We start from the raw sequence: 23,355 nt of genomic DNA, 5'->3' as shown, positions 1-23,355 counted from the left end.
TACCCAAATTTTAAAGGCTTTATTAACAAAGACCTGTGAAAGGAGCTGTGGCTCTGACTCTCCCACTTTAATACCTCCCATTAATGTTCGGGCTAATACATCCTGCCTGTTGATTGAGAATACGCCGGTGGCTCCTGTAGTGAAGTACGTGTGTCCTACTTTGAAATCCTCCGCTTATAATTGTATAAGTGATTCCATCCCAGGTATTGTTGCTGAGGAAAATAATTTGGTAACTCCTAATGTTATTGCCGAAGTGGCATTATACCCTATTTTCGATCTCGAACCTAAGGGGTTGGAATTGGAGGAAAAAGCGGAAAAACAGGTAAAACCTAAGGGGGGGAAAAAGAGGAAGTCTCTCCGCAGATTCCAAAAAAGGAGGCAGAGACAAATTCTCTTTGAGAATCCCAAAGTTTCCTTCAAGTCCCCCTCTGTTGAGGTTGAAGATAACAAGGACAAGGATAAGGTATTTCTGAAGCTTGATCCAATTAGGCCATCCTCTGATTTTTTGGGGCGCTCCATTGATTCTGATGAAATTACTATGAATTGCTCTAAATTAAATCTAACAGATCAGGGTATAGGAAAAGAAAAATCTTTGACCCACCGTTTAGTTGAAGAAGAAAGATGTTCCACCTAGGTGGCTCCCACTTCTTTAAATCCTTCTGCACCTTCTTTCCATACCCGGATAGAGGGGGCAATTGTGGGCCAAAACACCGTTCATAAATTCACGGAACTCCATACTGATTCTTTGTTTTTGGACTTTGTCCCATTATTTGATACTGATTTAAGTCTGAACAGATCTTTTCTGTTGAAATGTTGTAAGGATATTGAGGGACTAAATCTAATCAAATCTAGCGACATTGACCCAGTAACAGTATTGGGATCAGGGTCCACGTCATTTACTAGGGTAAGATTTTACTCAAATTTGATAGTGAATCTAATATTAAATAAAGCTGAACTTTTTCAGAGCCAGGGGATTGATGTGGTGCCATTTACCGCCATTAGTGGAGATAATCACATGACGAATGGTCTTCATAGGGGATTGAGTTCGGTTGGTCTCTCTCAACCTTTTGATGACTTAAAAATTCGAGTGTCAAAAACTAAAAGGATAGTAACGCATCCCATTCCCTCCCCTATAACAATAAACAGAGGTTTATCTGAAAATGATCAGCAATGGAACTGGTTACCCGGTGCCCTGGTGACTAAGGTGACGGACAACCCTAGACTGTTCTCTCACCTTTAGCAGTAGTTTTTCTGTCATCTCCTGGAATGCAGCTGGCATCAACAATAATCCTGAAAAATTGTCATATCTTTTTTCCTTGAATGCTAATATAATCTGCATTCAGGAAACTTGGTGTACTGATAAATTGAATATAGTGAAGGATTATTATGTATTGGAGGTGGCGGCAACCCCCTCAAGCAGAGGACATGCAAAAGGGGGAATTGCCTGTCTTTTATCAAATACAATAAAGTGGAGTTTCTCTCACTATACAGATCCCAGTAACCTTTTTCAGGCTGTGACCCTCTCCAACTTAGACAAAATTGGGGAGAGACACCCTTTTGTTATAATAAATGCCTATATTCCGCCTGGTGATCCTTTTAACACTTTGATGAAGCAAATTTTTACTTTTATTAGACAAATTAAAAAAACAGTCCCTCTCTCTAATTTTTTGTTAGTTGGCGACTTAAATTGTAAAGTGTCCAATTATAGTCTGGAATTATTTAGGAATAAAGAAAAAGAGGAGGTTTTATTGATACCCCAAGCCATTTTTCCGGATAACATAAAAACAAACAAACGGGGCAAATTGCTGCTGGAAGAATTATATAGTACGGAGGGACTCATAGTTAATGGTAGGCTTCCATCTGATGTCCCTGCAAACTATACCCATAGCTCCTTCAACAGCAAATCAATTTTAGACTATATAATTGTTGACCAACCTATTTTCCCCTTGTTAAGGGATTTGGTGGTCATGGACACTAGCCTTAGTGACCATAATGTTATGGTACTAACGCTCTCTTTAGAGCCTCCCAATTCTGATACCTGGGTGTTGGATAGGGAGGTGGTCTCCTTTCAAAAAACAGGAAGATGTTTTTGGGATTATAAAGCCATGAAGGATCTAGAACCCCTTCTTGAAAAAACTGTGTCCAATTTAAATAATTGGCAGGGGGTGGAACAGTGCTCTTTTGATGTTTTTATAAAGGAGGTCATCTCTGCTGTTAAAAAATCGAACCTAACTAGGAAAAAAAACATCCTCCCAAAAGCGGTTGTTTCCCTTAATAAGGAAATAAATAAACTGGTGAGGGAACAATATATATGTGGTGCAGTAGAAAGATCCCAGAAAATATCCCTTCTTAAAAGGAGGCGGAGCAGGTTAAAGAAAAAAATGAAAAGAGAAAAAGAGGACCTGTTATGGATTGGATTGCGAGAAGCCGCAGTCCATGGGAACTCTAGACAATTCTGGACCCTTATTGGGGAGGGATGTGGTTCTAGAGTGCGCCCATCTCCAATTCCTATCTCCGAACAAACCTGGGTTGATTACATCTTAAGTCTGTATGCAAAAAATGATCGGCATGTGCAACTTAGGGGAATTGAGGAAAACACTACCCCCATAACTGAATACCCCTCAGTACTATCTATAGAATTAGCTATAAGAGACATGCGTTCATCAGGTGCCATGGGTCCTGATGAACTCCCGATATCAGTCTTAAAACAAAATCCAGTATCCTGGAGCAAAATCCTATTTCCTCTTTTTAGGATTTGTTACCTTAAAAAATATATTCCAGCATCCTGGAAGGGGAGTATTTTGGTTCCGCTGTTTAAAAAGGGTGATAGGAACTTGCCTATCAATTATCGCCAAATAGCTCTTCTAGACGCTATCGGGAAAGTGTTTTGTAAATGTCTACTATCACTAATTAATGATTGGGTGGCGCTAAAACAAATCCTACCCCTAGAACAAGTAGGCTTTCGTAAGGGCCACGGAACGCTGGACAATCTTTCCGCTCTTCAGACAATTACTGATAAATACATAGGGGTACGCGGCGGAAGAGTCTATGTGGCCTTTATAGATTTCTCCACAGCATTTGACAAGGTTGACCGTCCACTGCTGTGGAGAAAGCTCTCGGCTATGGGAATGCCGACATATCTATTAGATATGATTCAGCTGTTGCATACAGACACCTGGTGCCAGGTGTTGCAAGGAGGAGACAGGGGGCTCTCTAAGATTATTCCTTCTTGCAATGGTCTTAAGCAAGGTTGTTTACTTGCCCCGTTACTCTTTTCGTTATATATTGCTGATTTACCCGCCTCTCTCTCCTCTTGCGATGGTATAGCTCCAATTCTGGGCGGAAAACACATCTCATGTATGTTATATGCGGATGATATCATAATAATGGATCTTATGCCCAAAGGTCTTGCCAAACGCCTCCTTGCTCTACATCAGTATGCAGTTGTTCATTTCCTAAAAATTAATGCAAGTAAGAGTAAAATTATGTGCATCACAGGCCGGAAAAAACATAAATTCAGGAATTTTTCCTGGTCTGTGGGAGATGACAAACTGGAGGTTGTAAAGAATTATGTTTTTCTTGGAAAAGTAATTTGTGATAATTTAAGTGCCAAATCCCACACCGACAACAGTGTCCGAAAGGCATTAGCTCAAGGAAGAAGTCTAAATTCACTGTACTCGGCACTGGGAAAAAGGCATTTTTCTCATTTACTGGAGGTCTTCAGGGCAAAGGTCCCATCCACCCTTCTATATGGTTTAGAATTAATTGATATAAAGCACTGGGATTTCTTAAATAAGGTGGAGGGGAAATTGCTAAGAAGTATTTCTTCAGTCAGTTCCGCCTGCTCCGTGGCAGCCTGCAGACTTGAGTTCGGTCTGCGCAGCAGCTGGGTGCAAGGCTTGGCAGCTGTGGTGCGCTGGGTCGCAAGCATAGCCAGAGGAGAAGAGGGGACTATGAGGTTCCTCCTAAAGACTGAATTATTGGGAGGTTTAGGGGAACACTCCTTGATTGTTAGCAACTTTAGAAAGGCTGTATCCCTCTTGCAATTGGAAGAGAGTACTCTCTTTTCTTTATCTGCATCCCAGTTAAAGTCTGTCCTGAAGGAAGCCACTTGGGACCTTAGTTATAGACTAGACTTTACTGCTATTTTTGATAAGAAGGGTGTCAATCTTCTTACTGATTCATTTGCAAGAAAATCCGCCCAACCTTACGCCACTTGGAACTTACCTCATGGTATTAGGAGATTTTGGTTTTTATTGAGACAAGATTTGTTACCCCTAAATAATCTTTTGTCTAAATGGCACGGAGTATCTGCAATTTGCAACTTTTGTCATCACTCTACCCAAGACCGAATACATGTACTTTTGATATGCCCAGCGTTGCGTTCTCATCGCAGCAAGTGGTTAAGACAAGTTTGTTTGCAAATGGGTATTCTAAATGTGAATTCTTTTATGTATGCTTTATATAATCCCCCCAATGAGAGATTTTGTTTTCATATTTTTAACTTTTTTAAATGTTTTTTAGAAATTTTTTGAAGATTGGCATGCTTAATAATGTGTCACTTTGTGTTCCAGTAATTGTCATTGCTATGATTTGCCTACTTTTGCTGTGAATGGTATTTTGTATTGTACTTTTTCTTTATGTGGACCTCTAACGAGTTCCAAAGCATAATAAAGATTGAATTGAATTGGTAGGATGTTGTTTGGTCTTCCAGCAGTAATGGCAGCGAATTCACCACAGAACCAGAGTGAGCCACTGGTTTCCATGACTCCTTTCACTTACACCCATCGCCCTGGAGGGTTTTAAAGCCTCAGTGTTGAACGATGCTCATGTCCGATATGAAAACAGGCCCTGCTTTAAAGCCATTCTCGTAGTTTGGCGCGCTGAGGATTGCTACCTTTGCCTCATGTACTCTGGAACCGTCAATTAAAACGCAGGAAAATGGTGCATTCATGTATTTTATTTTCACGATAAGCACATTCCTTGTCATAAAAAATGGCCACTGAAGCTCCATACTGTTATTAAAACAACTTTAACAAGTACAAATTTACAAAGAAAAAGATAAAAAAAATATCGATCAAATTAACAAGTAACACCTTGAAATGCAAGCACCAAAAGAAGAGCAACGCTGGAGGCTTTTATGTGTAAAAAGATGCGTTATTGGGGAGCAAATTGGGTTCATATGTTTACATCCTTCGACTGTGCCGTATCGACTAATAAGCCCTTAACAAAGTGCAGTTAATAAAAATCGGTCCCACCCACCCTCTAAATAAACTACTACCCTTAGTGCCACAATTTGTCTGATTTATCCTTCAACTGCTAGCCAAATCTCCATTCTTTGAGCCATTGCAACGCCACAATAAAAGCCCTTAGTTGAGATGTTCTTCCTGTCCCTCAGACCTCATCTCATCCACTGCACTTTTTTTTAAAAAACAGAGTTTTATTGCGATTTGTGATAAGACACAGTACATGTTGCAGATACATCAGATCGCCATACAGCTGCAGGGTACGTTCCCCAGTTATAAAGGTGGTTCCCCATGTATCAGTTATTAAACTTGTAACACAACATTTACATCCTATAGCACAGATTAGCTGGGAGAAATAGAACTATTCAGTATACAATGTAATTTTCCTGGTCTCACGAGAGTACTCACTGGCATTCATGAACCACAGTAAACATGAACTGCAATCCCCCTCCCCGTAACTCCTTCACTCCCCCAACAGCGTGTCTGGACTTTCTGGGATGTAGGATTTGAAGAAGGATTTGCGAAATATATTAACATTCTGCTTTAGAATAGACTAGGGAATGCAGTCTTATGGGTCTATGCATCCATCTGTCCAACAGGGGTCCAGCCCCCAGGGGCAAACACCTCATGTGGACCCTTGAGGAGCACTCAAACCAAGATCTTTGAGTTTTGCGTGTAGTCAGGGGGTGTTGAGCGCCCCTTCCCAAGGTGGAAGATCCGGGTGTCCCCTCTCTTTCACCAGTGCTTCCCAAGCCCTAGCTGCCTCCAGTGACCACCTACCTCTCATGTCCGCCATCAGTCATATAGTCATATCTCTCCCTCATAGTTCGTTGAGAGCAAACCTCGGGGCATATTACCAAGCAATAGCGATAATTATCGCTATTACTTGGTTAGAGACAAACATTTACCGCTGAGCTGCGGCGATTTTTACCGCAAATAAACCTTGGTATTACCAAGGTTTATCGCAAATGCGATAAAAATCGCCGCAATGCATGAATATCGCGAAAAGTCAGCGATATTCATGCATTACCGAGCTAATGCTCTTAGCCATGTTATCCACCTCCCATTGGATAACATGGCTAAGAACTGCTCAGGGCAGGTGTTAGCTTTTGGAGATATTCGCGCTTAGCGCGAATATCTCCAAAAGTTGGTAATAGGAGATAGCGATGTTAGAGACTGGTTTCAGTCGCTAACATCTTGGCACGCCCACTTTGCATGTCATTAGTGATAAATATCACTGAAATGCAAAGTGGGGCCCAAGTTGGTCGCTATCTCCTACTAGCTGTCGCTAACTGGTGTTAGCGACAGCTAGGTAATAGGGAGATCATTTTATCTCCGCTTTCTTGGCTTTTAAAGCCAAAAAAGCGGAGATAAACCCCCTTGATAATATGCCCCCTCATTCTTCCAGCCCTAGAATCCTAGGTCCCCCCCAGGAGTCTTCCAGTTCCTAGTTATTCTCTTTTAGCCAAGAGGAGCATCAGGTCCTGTAACTTACTTGTTACCTTAGTCTTCGCAGTGTGTGGGAACAAGGGTAGGAGGCAATGGCCAGGAGTGCATCGGACCTTTCTTTCAGTCACTTCGGCTAGGGTATTTGTGCACTCCAATAATCTACCAGTTCTGGGCAGCTCCAAAACATGTGGAAGAACTTGCCTCCTGTCTATCCGCATCGGGGGTATTTTGCCTCTGTTGTCACAAAGTATCTGTTTATCCTTCCAGGTGTCAGGTACGCCCTGTGCAACACATAGAAATTAATAAGCTTAAATCTTGCATTTCTGGACACCTTGGGGATACGGGCCACTAGTTCACCCCAAACCTTCTCCTCCAGTGGAATTTCCAGGTCCTACTCCGAATGTAACCGAATATTGTCAAGAGGGAGCATCGCATCTTCCTGGAGCCTTCGGTACGAGCAGGTGATGACTTTATAATTCTCCAACGATGTAACTATGTACTGCCATCCTCCTGAGCTCAGTCATTCCATCATCCATTTCTTCCAATGCTTACAGATAGCCAATGTGAGTGCCTTGTGTAGGAGGAAATTACCTTGAAGGACCTCCTACCTCTCTCGGAAATCTGCAAATGGAAGCAGTAGCCCCTCCTCCATAAAGGACCCTACAGTTTGGACTCCAGCAGCTCTCCACTCCTGTAGTCTTCACCAGTCCCCCCCACCCCCATATAGGAGTTCCCGCAGGAACTCCAGTAAAATATCTGGGGATGTAGGGTCATCCTACGTTTGCCATCTGTAACAACCTAGTCCAGCATTTAAGTAGTACTTTAAATTCAGTGTTGTCTCCTACACTCAAAGTAGACAGTCTAAACAAGACCCTAGACAGATAACATAGGTGAGGGACATTTGTATCCAAGTCCTCCCTCCGTGTGATCCTACAGGCCACCCATTGCGTAAGACATTGTAATTGTCTCGCCAAGTAGTAGTTCTCAAAGTCTGGAAGGGTCATGCCTCCCTCCTCGGTCAATCATCGCATCATGGTTAAGGCCACTCTGGACGGCTTTTTCTCTATATTAAATACAAAGCTAAGAAGCCTGTGCCACAGAAATAGCTTGGTGGGATCCACAGCAACAGATCATCTGCATATAGTTGGGTCTCCCCTGTAATTTCTAGGCCCTGGTAGGCGAGTCCCGTCTTAGCCTGATAGGCATAGGGCTCCATGGGCAGGAAAAAGAGCAAGGGCAATAGCTTGCAGTCCTCCCTCGTACCACGGCTCAAGTGGTAGCTCTCTGATATGTTATTACCTGTTCACACCTGGCTGGGGAGTTTGTATATAATAACCGGGTCCATGTCACAAACCCTGGACCCAAACCAAAACATTCCATGGTGCAATAGAGATAGGGCCATTTCAAACTATCAAAATCCTTTTCAATATCGACCGCTAGGATTGCGGCTTACTTCTTGTTATAAGTGTCGACCTTGAGCATCTAAGCAGTATCCAGACACTAAGTACTGTGTTACAACCAGGGACCCCACCTGGTCTCGATGGATAAGGATGGACATTTGCGGGAGCAGGCAGGTTGCCATGATTCTGCTAAGAATTTTATAATTTAGGTTTAGCATTGACAATGGTCTGTAGGCTATCTTATCGTGAGCTGGCTTACCCATTTTCAGGAGAGGCACAATTAGGGCCTACCGGGTAGTCGTAGGGAGCCCTCCCATGTCTCTTGCTGTGTTATACAACTCCACCAACCGGGTACCAACCTCTTCCACATATGTAGAGTAATACTCCACCGGTAACCCGTCTGTACCGGTGGTCAAATACCTGGCCATGGTTTTTATGGCAGCTCTAACTTTGGGTAGTGTTATAGCTCCTACTAAGGAGTCCACTACTTTTACAGTCACAACTGACAATAGAAGTGCCCCAAAAAAGTGTTAATGTCAATGGCAGAGCAGGTCACCTTGTTCCTGTATAGGTTAGCATAATAGAGAGGAATGTTAGGTTAATATCTACCTGTCGGTAGATGGTGACAGCATTGGCTCCCTGGAGCTCTAAGATCACCAAACTCCTCTTTGCTGGGTTAGCCAGCCATGCCAGTAATGGGCCAGTGCGGTTTCTCTCTGCATGCACATGCAGCATATAATACCTATAATCAAAGCACCTCAATCTTTCAATCTGCTCAGCTACCTTTTTTTTATCTGCCAATAAAGGCAACTGTCCCCCTGGATCCTCTAGCCTGCATTTCTCAATATCCCTCAGTGGTTGCTCCAGCAGTGTCCTCCAGACCTCCACTGATTCAGAAATGCATTTGTCCCTCATCGTCACTTTAAACGCATCCCATTCTAACAGGGGACTGGAAGTCAAGCCCTCATTGTCAGAAAAGTTATTCCTTAGAGCTGTTCCTATAGTGTCCTGAAACACTGAGTTCTCCAGGGCCTCAGGTTTCAATCGACATGTTGGTATACAAGGTTGGACCCTCCTCCAATTCAGCCCAAGGAGCAATGGGTTTTGACCAGATAGTATTCTCACTGAGTATTTGCTAGACATGTCCACCTATAAAACATCAGGTGTACAAAAAACTGCATCCAATCTCACATGCAAGTGGTGCAGCTGGGAAAAGAACAAGTAGTCTGCTCCCCAGGATGTAATAGTCTCCATGAATGTATGAGGTCCCAGTGAGTCTGCCACTCTGCAAGAGCCCTGGCCATTTGAATAACTGGGGAGTGTCACAAGGGAGGGTCTGTTACACAATCATAATCTCTCCCCAGTATGGTCGGGCCCACCAAATATGGGGCCAGCGCTCTTGACCGACGTGCCAAAAACGTCACCTGGTCTACATTCGGACCATAAATGCTTCCAATAGTAACATCACAGCCATACAAACTACCAGTCACAACCTTGTAACAGTTTTCTGGGTCTATCAAGTGTCCAGTGTGCTGAAACAGGACTCCAGACCTAATCCACGCCATTGCACCCCATACAAAGGCTGAAGCACTGCCCTTCTTTAGCAATCAAATGCATCTCTTAGAGTAATATATGTAAATACCTTATGGAATTTGGACATGGTATGCATCCCCCTGACAATCCACAAAATGATTTTATACATTACGGCGCACACCATAATTCAGCTAATTCATCTCCAATTACCCCTGACAGCACGCAACGCCTTGTCTCTGTGGTTCCCCCTGGGTAAAACTCTGCACTGTCCAGACACGGCTCCAGTAACATATACAAGTCACAACTACTCCCACTCCCCAGAATGAGCAGAACTACATCTCCCATCCAAACATAAGACCAACAGGCATCTATTTCTGAGTGCCCCCACAAAACTACAACAGGAGGCAAGAGGAGAGAAAAGTGACTAACAGCTCTACGGAGCTCTGCAATCCGCTCTGCCATCCTATATAGAATATGACATCACTCAGTCCCCAGTAACGCATGTTGAAGGCCAAGCAAGTTCCACACCACCAGGTAGTCAGCTCACCATTCCACCCACTGCCGTTTCCAATACAGAGTCCCTCAGTTCCTACTAGATAATGTCATCCGCCATGCCAGAGGTAACATTAGGCAGTTCAGTATCTTTATTTTCAGCTAAACTGGTTTTTGGTACAGTCAGAGTTCAGGCTGCCTCTTTCAGTTATAGAGGATTGTGGGCTCGTTCCCTTTCTGCTCAGTTCCACCACCTCTCTAATCACTCGTCGCCATTCTCGTTGTGCCTCCTCTCCTGGTGGGGCTCCCTGTCTGTTTCTCCATGGTTTCCACCATCTTGGGGGCCGCTGCAGTCAGCTCCTGCTCTGCCCATCTTTTGCCTGTGTTTCTATCCATTCCCATGCTTCTTGTAGGGTTTTAAAGAACTGCACAACATCTGGTGTCACTACTCATAGGCAAGCCAGAAACAGCATAGTGTAAGGAGTGTTCAGCTGTCGAAGGTGGCATTTAACCTCCAGAATGGTGGAACGTTGCATTTCGACCTCCCTTGTAAATTCCAGGAAAATCATGACCTTATTATTGTCCACTTGTTGGTGTCATCTTAGTCTGGCCTGGACCCATATGTGATCACGATCCCTGTATTAGAGGAGCCTGGTCATCACTGTTCATGATGGCGCTCCCGGTCCAGGTGGTTGGGTCACCACTCTTTGTGCTCTCTCTAGAGCAAAGAATGCAGAGAGACACTCACGTTCTACTTCTTCCCGCAGCCATGTATCCAGGTAAGCCAGCATGTTATCACCTTCAACACATTTTGGCAGGCCAATGATTTGCATGTTATTTTGTCACAATCTGTTTTCACTATCTTCATCTCAAAGTTCTGGAGTTTTGACCTTGTCCTCCATAATGGATAATCTATCTCGCAGTGTAGTGATCTCTGTAGGCACCTCCACCAGCGTGCCCTTGGCTGTCATGACTAATTTGGTGAGGCATCTTGGTCATCTTTCAAAAGGCTCAGATCTGTGCCAATAACATCCTTCTTTGCTTCAAGTGGTTCACAAGATGCAGTAGTAGCCTGAATAGTGTCACAGAGTGTGAAATGGTCTTGGGCTCCCTTCTAGGCTCTGTTCGGTCTTCTGCTGGGCCCACTGTCGCTGCAGTACCTGGTCCTGGCTCCCTGTTCACTTTCCCCATGATTACTCACAGACAAGAAAAAAACACTCTCAGTAGGAACGTGGCACCCAGTGCACCGCCAAGGATCAGGAACCCTCCAGTCCGTCAACCACCCAGTTCTACCAGGCCTCCTTCCAGAAGCAGGAGTTACCAGCAGACTTCACTGGTTTTGTCGCAGCATCAGTGCTCAGCAGGGCAAAGGCTTCATTCGTTCCATCACTTCCACTGCTGTAAGTGCAGCCTTTACCTCATTAGTATTGATTCCACTCAGTTAGGCCCACAACCTAACAGTAGGCCCTCCCACTGCTAGAATCCGACTGGGCTCACAGCAGGAAGAGGCCGGCGGTGTTCTCCTATCAAGTGCACTCAGTGGGAAGCCATGCACCCAATATTGCAATCTCTGCAACAAATGTCATTCCGATTGCATTGTATTAGTCCAGAGCAACCATGGATTGCGGGGGGGTCTCCCTCATCTCATCCACTGCATGTTGCTACTCTTCCACACATCAATGAGCTTCCCCAAATAGAACATCTTTCCTTCTATGGACAGGTGAACCTCCATTGGGTTGAAAAAGCAAGAGCATTCAAACACACTCATCCAAATCCTTCTCACTCTACAGTAGACTGTCACCTGCCTCTTCATCTCATTGTGTGTGCTGTAAATCAAAGAGGGTGTCCTAGACCCTCTCAAAACCTACCTTGTTAGAATTTATGTCCAGTACTGCAACATCTTATTCCGTCTCTCCTTCATCATGTCCAAATCTTGCTTCACTAGTTTTTATCAATTCTTGACCAATGGACAGGACCAGGTCAACTTCTTCCAGGTGGAGCAAAACTTGGCCTCAACCAATTTTCCCTCAGTTCTCACAGAGTAGCTATCAGTCGGCCCCACCGCTTGTCACGCAATTCTCACCATCTCATTTCCACCTCGTCAAAATCCAGCCTGAGTTACTGACCATAGCTTTGCATCCCTTGGAGTTCCTCTGTCCATTCCTCAATGGAGTGCCCATAGTTCAAAACCTATTTTTTCCTACTACTCCAGCTAATAGACATCTAGGACAAAAACACCTCTTAGAATCTGACACCTATCTTATCAACCCATGGGTGGATATAACTGCAAATACAGTTGCCACTTCATCTCCCTAATCCTTTTAACCTGTCCTTATTGACCCAACAGCCTGGATCAGACATATCCACAACACTCCCAAAACCTGAACATCATTCACCTTGCTTCCATCTTCATACTGAAACAACTTACTCCCATCCACACCTCTTACTATCACAAAACTACAGAAACCTAGTCAGACATATGACTGTCGCACTCAAAGAACCAATCCACACCACACTCCTTGCTGCTCTCTGGTCAGTCTTATGATTCTGCATCTGTATTTGTCACCTGTCGTCAGGTACCTCCATGTTATACTACAACAATCTTGCATAACGCTTTGCCAATACTAATTCAGACACCATAGAGACATCAAAAACATGTCCTAAGCAATTTAATCTCCAAAGAGGAAATGAAAGCAGATCTTGCTTCCTTAACTATTACTTTCAAAATATCAACCGTAATCAATCTCCCTAGATCCTTGTTCTTACCCTCTACCTGGAAGATCTCTCCATCCCCTCCTACAGAGGTCACCTCCACAACGATCATACCAGTAGAAAGATTTCCAGTAAAATGTAATCTCAACCATATTTCCTGAAATAGATTCTGGAGCCAACCTCTTTTCGATTAGACTCATCCAAAAATTAATCTGGCTGCTACTCTTGTCTTCTAAATAATAGATTTGTCTACTCCTCCCTCGGGCCTCCAACCATGCATACTTGAGTGAGTGAGTGGATTACTAGTTGAGGTGGATGGTAGTCTACCACAAGTAAAAATGTCACTATTCTCGTTAGGTCCAGTAAAGGTTTCAGTAATTTAAACCTGAGCTCAACCCTTGGTAGCAATGGCACAGAACACACAGGCGTAACATAAGGAAATGTATAAATCATGTAGAAGTACTAAAGGAGTTAAAAAGCCAAAACAAAGCACAATAAAAAGTCCACCCAGCTTATAAAATTAGAAAATAATTTAATGAACAAAATGACACCAGAAAAATCCAAAAAGGGAAATTGAAGATAAGATTTTTATATGTTCTAAATTGAAATAGTGCCAAAAAGTGTTTAACACTAACTGGTTGCGCTTGACTGGGGCAAGGGTAAGATTTAAGGCTGTCCATGATGGAGAGCGGTTTGGATACAAGGATCAGGTTCATCCCAGTGGTAAACTTAACTCCCAGTGTCAACAGACTTCAGTGGAAGCAGGCCGCGGGTTGTAGTTGAGAGAAAGAGGATCGGAATTGATGAGTTTCGGTGTTGAGATGGAGCCTTGACAAAACCGTGGGTGAATAAAGCCCCAGGAGGTCTCTGACATCAATCGGTTCACCTTCAACAGCAGCACAGATGACACTGTGGTTGGGAATGGAAAAGGGCTTGGTGTTGATGGAACCTGGAACTGTGAGAAGAAAGTAGTGGGAGGTATGACGCAGTAGGGCATAGCTGCAATGCACCCTTGACAGATTAGCCAGACAGGTTGGTCCAAGTCCCCTGATGGTTATCCTGGAAAAAAGTTAGCAAACATTTCCTAAGTCTCCAGGTTTAGGATTAGGCAGGAAGAGTACACTTTGACACCAGTAAAGTGTTCCAGGACTTCAGGGTCAGGTTGGCTCTTCTAGAAAAGAGGGCCGCTTTTGTGCCCCTGTAGCATAACAGGAGGTCAGTCACTGATTCTTGAAGTCAATTTCTTTGTCCTGGGTTCAAGTGGGAGCAGGTCCGTCCCTTAGGGTTCTCCTCACAGGTCTAAACCAGGTGCAGTCTTTCTTCTGACTTATGCAGGTCCAGTAGTGTTCTGAAGAGGTGTCCAAGGTGCTATGTTTATGCCCAAATCTAGGCTGTGGGTGGGGGTGCCTCCAGGCCCATTCTTAACCATAGGTACAAGCTCCCAGGTTAACCCTACACACTTTTGCAGCAGTTCCTGTTTGTCCTACTGGAAAGCAATCCCACAGTGTACCCCTCTACCTAAATCCAACACTGCAGAGCTCCCACGCCCACCACAGAGATGTGGCAAGGGACAATAGCAGCACCTCACCTGTGGTCACTCAAAATTAGTTCTGGGGGCAGCTCCTCTGTCACTGGGATTGGTGACTGGCTTGCTAGAGGAACACATGAGGGGCAGGCCCAGGCATTAGCTACATCTGCCTATTATAGGATGGGCCTCTTTAAAGTTAACTAACTTCCTATCAGCAGAACAGAAGATGCCCCCACACCCAATGCCTTTGTCACAGCTCTGGAAGCAAATTCACACATCATCAATGAGTGGTTCAGCTCCTGGGTGACATTTGGAAGCTCATGCCAATGGACTTAAGGAGGCTTTAGGCAGTCAAAAGGTGACTTTTACACAGTACATTTTCTAAATTTGTTTAGTACAAATCAGACTTTACCCATGAACTGAATTTCCAATAAATATTCTTTTAAAATCCAAGGTTGAACTGTTTAGCCATTTTCCAGGCAGTGGTAACATTATTTTATTTTATATATATATCCTAAAGCTTTCCCATGAAACAGCTAACCCTGTTACAGTGAAAATTGCTTTGGGACCTTGTCACTATAAAGACATGTTTTACATTAAACATTTATATGTCCTACTTTTAAATGCCATGCACACTGCATTATTGGGTGTTAAGGCCTACCTAGGGATGTCATATTAATATTTAAAAGGTAAGTTTAGGCCTGTCAAAAGAGTGATTTTGACAGGCTGAATTTGCAGTTATAAAACTGCACATACAAGCTACTGGCACTGTCCTTCTAGTGGTGGCAAAAGGTGTGCTACAGTCCATTAGTGACATTAAACTTATACTAAGGACTAAAAACTAAGCAGCATCAGCCCAAATAAAGTGGGTGTGATCATGCAAAACGAGGTATTTTCCTACACTGTTGATATGAGTTCTTTATGAATACACCAAAGGATTAGTTGGTCAACTGCAGCACTATTATAGTCTGATCATCCACATATCCCATTGCACTAATGATGCCTGTAAGTCCCCCTATGTGACCAAACTATGAAATCTCAACCATTGTAAACAAGATAACATGGCAGATACTTTGTTGGCAGTGAAAAGTAATGTTCCAGCATAACCACAGCAAGAACAGTTGTAAGGAAGTGGGTTATTAGTTGCGAAGGATAGATATTCTTCACAAGTAATACATGTGCAACCTTCCCATTACTGGAAACCAAGTATCCCATTGTTGCACTTGACTTTAGTGGAGCAGAGCATCTTTCAAATATGGAAGAGCACATTGAAGTCCAAAACCAGACTGTATTCCATCTGCCAATCCACATAGCAAGAGCCTGAAAAACAGACATAGATGAAAAAGCACGTTGTATGCATCTCAGAAAGTACAGCTGATACTAAGATGGCAGTATCCTTTTGGGACATCCTCAGAGTCTGAAATGAAGCAGAAACACCAGAGAGTTTGCATAACGTTTGCATGATTTACCAATTGCACAATTTACTATTTTACCAACGAAGGGCTCCCACTACATTATAATAGATTGATATTTAAATGGGCTATGATAATCAAGTTAATGTCTTCAGGATACACATAGTCAGCTACTTGGTGGCCACTTTGAATGGTGCTAAAACAAGAAGTATTTTCTATCAGTATATATAGACCTTGATACTCTAGAAATAGTCCCCCCAAACCTCTGCCTCTTCATCTACTTATACAAGAGAGTGTAAATGAACATGAATAGGATGGTGTGATGAACAAATGAACTCATCTGTGCACATCTGTGCACCCAGAGTGTGATCAGGAAGAAAAGATGAAAACAACTATAGAATATGGGAGAATAGACAACAGTGTCTCATGTTCAACATTATCAGTAGCTACCACAGTAACCATCAACATTAGTGCAGTTATTAGCATCGTAGTCAACCACAGACAGTATGGAAGAACAATTTGTGAACTGAGGAAAATTATGAATGTGTGATAATACAAATTATTAAATTCTCTTTTGTTTACTTAACAATTTACAGTGGTATGAATTGCTCTCAGTTTCGAGGGAGAAACTGCAAGAAGCCTTAAATTGATACAGAAAAGGAAATACAACACCACTCGCACCTGTATCCAACTAACAGTACACAAGTACGGTTAAACACAGAGAATCAGTTGGATTTACGCTACATTGCCATCATACATATAATTTCAAATGTACTTATAATGTTCACTAGACTTTAGCATGAATAAGCTGGCTACTAATAACACTCTGCTTTAAATGTGTTAATGCATCATGTGGAAACGCCAAATTATAATACTTAGCAAGACAACTTTCTGCTTTAAAAATGTTCCTGTATAAATAAATCCGATCATACCCTCACCCATGATGGGTGAAATTGATGAGCTCTTTATAACTACATCAATGATTGCTAGGGTTATATAATTGAGACTAACAGTAAGAGACTGAAAGGTTGGGCAACATTGCTCGATATATCTCGCCTTTATATATTTTGCAAATCACAAAAAAAATATTGGGCAACAAGAGTGTGTGGTATGCAGGCAGGAGATTTATTATAGAATAGAAAGGAATGATGCGTAACAGTTAATTGAAGCCTCATACTTTTTTCTTCAAAAAAGACAGCGGCCCCTGCCCACTATCATTAGCATGCTTTGTCATCAGTTCCTCCTCACCATGACCAGAACATCCGTATGAGGTAGTTTCCTTCGGTAAATCTGGTTGAGTTTCGTTTCTATCGGGACTTATGTGAAAGTAGTACAACAAATGAGTCACTCATTTTATGTGGGGTGAACTGAAGGTTCACATTCACCCAAAACTTCATGGAGGATGGTTATTTTATTTTCTTTAATAGTAACTTTCCTACTGCTTTATTAAAATAGTCATCCTGGAGGGATTGTATGATGTACAGCCTATGGAATCATCAACATGTTTCTGCTCTCCATCAACCCCTAACCAGATCAGGACTGGCTCTTGGCATAGGGAGGTGGTCTCCATTGTGATCAAGATGAATGCAGAGCAGAATACTAAGCTAAGTATTTTAACTAAGTGTTGCTCCCTACAGAATCCTTGAGCTTATTTTAGACACTGACAATGGGCACTGAGTAAGCCGCCAGAAACTCTCTGATAATCAAATACATTTTCAGCCTATATGCTGGGCTGAAGAGTTAATACAGATCAAAAGCTAATTTGAGGCGTGTCCTCTGACACGTCCACAGCTTGTCCACAGATCCAGTGCCTATGGATTGTGATCAGGTAAGATTTTAAGATGGATATTTCCTGACTGTGGTTAAGCCATATTCCTGAACACAGCACCAGATCTAACCTAGACTACTGCCTGTATGAAGGTGAACTTAGTGGCTCATAATGATGTTGGGAAGAAAGCGTCTGCTCGACACCATCTCGGAATCAGGACCGACTGACTTGCGGTCAGCGGTTCTAACTGCAGGATTACGATGCAACCGAACACCGTTCAGTCACATTCCCATTGTTTCTTTTGGGAGCCTGTGTTACACCCAAGAACCTGTCGTAACACAGGGAAATGGGGTGTGCATGTAAAAACCTGCACCCTGTCGCAGGCACCCCATGGTGCCTGACACACAGTGCAGGGTTTTACAGGGGCCCCTGGGCCACCAACCGTAGGCCACGGGGGCTTGGGGAACCTGCCAGTAGCCCCCAAAGTCACTTTCAAACAACCTTTTAATGTCTGAAAGGCTGACATAAAAAGGCTGTTGGAAACTGACATCATAATTCCGATTGCGCTGTCCATAGGGGTGTATCATGCGGTTCCGACCAACATGAATACTCCGCGAGTAGAAATTACCGGATGGTTTATTTTCCGACCGCGAACATCGCAATCGGGCAGTCAGACTGTAACCCAACTGAGTCAGTCGGAAGGGGTCCAACACAGTCGGGGAGATTCCGAATGCACGGCGGAGGTTTTCCGCTCAACACCACAATGAGCCCCATAATGTACAATTCAGCTGTTACTCCTCAGAAAATACCAGCTACCTCCTAAACACAATACCTACTCAAGTTGATGTACTGAAGCTTAAATCTTTACAATCAGATCTTGTATTTATTGCCAGAGTTGGTGACGTTTGTGTTTTCCACATTATAAACTGCTAAATCAATAGGGGCCACCCAAGCATGGTATCTCTAATAATTATTGCCTAAATCCCCCAGTCAATATTTGGGGAACCCAATAAACCCTTGGAGGCTTGGGCAATACAATATAAGGTTGATTTCAAACAAAACTTATATTAGTTTCCAATAATTTTAAAGGGCTAGTCCTTTGTAGAGCAAACACCAAAAGTGCCATTAGACAACATCAATCAAAGAAGTTTCTTGGCATAAACAACACGGGAGGGCCTAATAGTTTGAAAATATAGATTTGTATATATAGTAAGCAATATCAAAGGAGTACAAACATATAAAATCAATCAGCATAATCATGGACAGAAGTGAAATCAAATTAGCCTAACAGTACATGACAAAAACAAACTATTCCAACTTAATCATAGGCAACAAATCTCATAATGAGAATACGTATCACTCAGGAATAACACAATTTCCTAGGAATAGAAGGTGGAGTCGACGTTTCGGTGTTTTGAGCCGTGGATGAATGCCGGATTTAAAGCTACGTCTATTACTCGAGCAAGATTAGGTATGTTATACAACACATGGAAGCCATATCCCCTGTTTGAAACGGACGTCTCCCTTTAAATAAGAATGAATAGGATAATAATTGTCCTATATTCCAGGAGTCTTTTTTCTCAGGTTCAATCACAGTCCTGAAGATGGTCTGATGGACTGAAGCCGCAAAGACCAAAATGTTGTCTCCACTTTCTATTCCTAGGAAACTGTGTTATTCCAGAGCGATACATATTCTCATTATGTCCTGTGTCCCTCAGTTTAGAAACACCTTAATTTATTATTATTATTATTATTATTATTATTATTAGGGCGGTCTTGTATAGCGCGTGGCAACCCTGGAGCATCCCAGCGCTTTTAAAGACATCTTGCTGCAAAAGTTTAAGAGTATAATGTCTGAGCAAAATTTAAAAATTATATTTTGTTAACATGTAGAATCGATTCACTTTAGCAGATTAGATTAGATTATTTCAGTGCATTCAGAAGTATATTTTAAATAGTGATAGTTTTTATTTTTCATCATGAATTCAGAAACCTTCCTTCTTCCCTTCACACTCACAGCAATGCCAATAGTGAACTAACAGCCTGATTCATCATTCTCCCGTTTTGCGAGCCCCTAATAGCGATTCATAGCGAATCGCCATTAAGGACTCGCAAAACGGGATTCATGTAGAAATTGCATAAAGAAATGCGATTCCTACATATTCCTTATTTGCGATTAGCAAATTGCTAATCGCAAATAAGGAATAACTCGCCATTCATTCCTATGGGCCAAAAGGCCCATAGGAATGAATGGGGAGTATTCCTTATTTGCGATTAGCAATTTGCTAATCACAAATAAGATAGCGATTTGAAGGGTGCCAGGGGTGTCCAAAGGACACCCTGTAGCACCCGTCAAATGAAATTTTACACAGGTGTTGTACACACACATGTCCAAAGGACATGTGTGTGTGTAACATGCAACTCAGAAAAATGCATTTAAATGCATTATTCTGAGTTTTCGCAATTTACCACGAGGTCTGACCTCGCGGTAAATTGCGGCCAGAAATTGCGAATTCGCAAAATAAAATTGGATGATGAATTGCATTTAAGGAATCTCAAATAGAGATTCCTTAAATGTAATTCCTCGCAAAATTACGATATCGCAATTAGCGATTTTTACATTTGGGATGCTGAATCCCAAATGCAAAAATCGCACTCGCAAAGGGCCAGATTCTCAGAATCTGGCTCTTTGCGAGCGCAATTTTGTTTGATGAGGCAAGTCAGTTGTTATGTGCACTCTTTGGGTGGGTGGGGTTCCTATTATACATGAGCATTATAGTTTATTAACTCAAACACAGGAGAGGTTTAGTACAATACTCATCCCGAAGTCATATATTTTGAGGTCCTCAAAGGAAGAAACAGGAGGGAGCGTAAAATAAAACATGCGCTTAGGATCACACAGTTTGGTTAAGTGGAGAAAACAGGATTAGTCCCAAGTTTTTGGTTTCACATTGAGCAATTCAGACCCCAGATGTACATGGATTGCTTCTCATGCACCCAACTTACCACCGCCCCCCACTGCCAATCCCCCCCACCACCACCGACCAACCTGCTAGCATCCTTGCAGCCCTTGTCTCATCGCAGACCAAACTTTGTGGCCCCTAGGAAAATGTTTGCGAAAATGCTTTTTTATGGGGTGCTCGTTTTGGTTAATTCATATTTTATCTGCTTTCATTAATTTTATGAATCTTGTTATCAGCTAAAGCTGATCATTCCTGAACCAATAAGCTATTACCTAATTCACATGTGCAAACCAAAAGGTGATTAAATCGTTCACAAATCCAACTTTTATGTCAGGACAAGGGCACGGGGTAAGCAAAACAAATTGTAAGAAATTGTTTCACATTTGCAATAACAACAATCTTTATTTAGAGATTTTTGGATGCAGGATGTCCAACTAAAATAGTGGAAGTCCTGACCGCCATCTTTAAAGTACATAGAGGCCTTATGCATTCTAAACAAGGCAGATGGGTCAGCCGCTACTTTTTTGGGCAGATGTTCTGTATAGGGTGACCAGACTTCTCAGATTTCCCCGGACAGTCCCGGTGTTTGGTGGACTGTCCTGGTGTCCAGACACTTTTCTACATTTTAAATACATGTCCCGGTTTTTGATTCAGGTAATTCAGCAAAGCACAACTGAAAGGTTTGATCTCCTGTCACAGGTTCCTATGAAGATTGAAAAAAATAAGTAAAATGTACCAGTTTCTGTTCAGTCAGAACTGGATGAGGTCAGCTACATGCTCCCAGCAGAGGGGAGACGGGGTGGGGAAGAGGTCAAGAGGGATCAATGGAGGAAGTCTTGCCATCCTGTCATAGATAATGTTAAATGTTGCCTTGTATGTGTGCATGCCTGTGTGTGTGCATGCCTATATGTGTGTGTGTGTGCAAATTTACAAGTCTACCATGTTGACGTATTAATAAGCACGCGCAAATACCGGGACAGACCAGATATAGAAGTAAGACAACATTTTAGCCCTGCTTTTATTTCTGGCCCGTCCCGGTTATTGGTCCTCAAAATCTGGTCACCCTAGTCCTGTATCTGTCAACCTCTCAATAAGGCAAACATTCTGCCAGAGGTTAACCACTATGTCCTATGTCAATGTGGCAATTAGTTCAATGTTGGAATTATCCCAAAACAAAGCTTCCTTGTCTTGCAGTTGCATCTCGTCAGAAATATATTTCCTAGGCATGCCTGCCTACAAAACTGTTTACATGCGTTTTTCACTGAGAAAGCATGACATATAACTCCGAATACTGCTTTTTGTTGAATATGAAATATTAGATTCAGCGTTTTGTTTACTATTGTTCCTAAGGCTCTAGATGTTGGCACTGAGTTCAGCAGTAGCTATTTTTAGGTATTTCCACACCTTTCTGTCAATATTTCTATCACATTTAAAGTTTTAAAGTCAGATCCTTGGACGTGTTAGTGGCTACCATAATTTTGCAAACACAGCTTCCTGAGCACATATTTATTTAATCAGGCAGAGTTCCAATCGTACTTGTTCTTGTAATGTAGCCCAAAGGAGTGAGAAGAGAGATCACTGTGTTGCAATGTGCAGTACCTAGCAGTTTCCCCAATCTCCCTATTGTTGCCTATGAACACTGGGCCAATGATGGCGGTGATTTACTCTTTACAAGCATTTGCAAAGGTTCTACAGTGTAATTGATAATGTTCTGCACTAAGATGCCTAAAGCAGAGCTAAGAGAAATGGACTTGGACATAAACGACGAGAGATGGTAATTAAAGCTTCCTTGGAATTTGTAGCAAGATCATTTTTTAATTCCATTGTTATAAACTAACCACGATCTTTGCTGATTTGTATTTCTACCGATGATTACCACTTTTGTCTTTGCTAGACATGCAGTTGTTCACACAAATGTATCAAATAGAACGGTCAATATCTTAAACCCTGCTACAGTTTTACTTAAAAGTACTATATCATCCTCATACTCTAGCGATGTATGTGTTTGCATACTGATTTTTTGGATAGGAAACCACACTACTAAGTAAATAATCCACAGCCGCTATTTATAGGTTGACTTGAAAGGATGCTAATACATACCCCCGTTTGAGTCTGCCATTTGTAAATTTCTTCTAGAGAATGGGTTGCTAGTTCCCAACTTTACCTTCATCCAGTTATTTGATTGAAGCATTTTAATTCTACACAGTAAAGGTGCACGTTGAGTGAGTTTTATGAATAATATATCTCTGTTTACCCGACTGAATACAGATTTAAAGCATACAAAACAGGTGAATATACTGTTTTTCAACAACTAAAGAAAGAACAAGGATGTTGCCTGCTGTTTTGGAAGATGGTTCAAACCCCAGTTTATTATAAGAAACAATTTGGGAGTTGTAGTCTCAGTCCTATAATTCTGCGAGTCCTGTCCCCCGTGAGGAAAGGTCGATCCGGCCAATCGACGGAACCCCATCTATGGACTACGTGTCCATGATACCGAGCGGCTCCCTCGGCCGCTACGCGGTTTAAAGACCTACAGACTAAGTGCTTTTGCGAGCCCTGTCCCCCGTGAGGAAGGGTCGGTCCGGCCAATCGACGGAACCCCATCTATGGACTGTGTGTCCATTCTGCCAAGCGGCTCCCTCGGCAGCAATGCGCCTTCCCTGATCCGGAGAAAAATAGCGGGCACTAAGCTCTACTTCTAATGGTACCTCTTCAATAAATCTGTGGTTCGACATATGCCAGCAGTTTTGGTGGACCCAGATCTTCCAGATTCACCGCTCTTAAGTCACTTTTCATTTATGGGATGCCTGCTTGATATCTCTAAAACCTTCAAAGTATAGCAGTCCACTTTT

The sequence above is a fragment of the Lissotriton vulgaris genome, chromosome 3_1 (assembly GCF_964263255.1).
Source record: "Lissotriton vulgaris chromosome 3_1, aLisVul1.2, whole genome shotgun sequence".
Classification (NCBI taxonomy): domain Eukaryota; kingdom Metazoa; phylum Chordata; class Amphibia; order Caudata; family Salamandridae; genus Lissotriton; species Lissotriton vulgaris.
The sequence above is the reverse complement of the archived record's forward strand: the minus strand, read 5'-3'. Positions refer to the sequence as shown.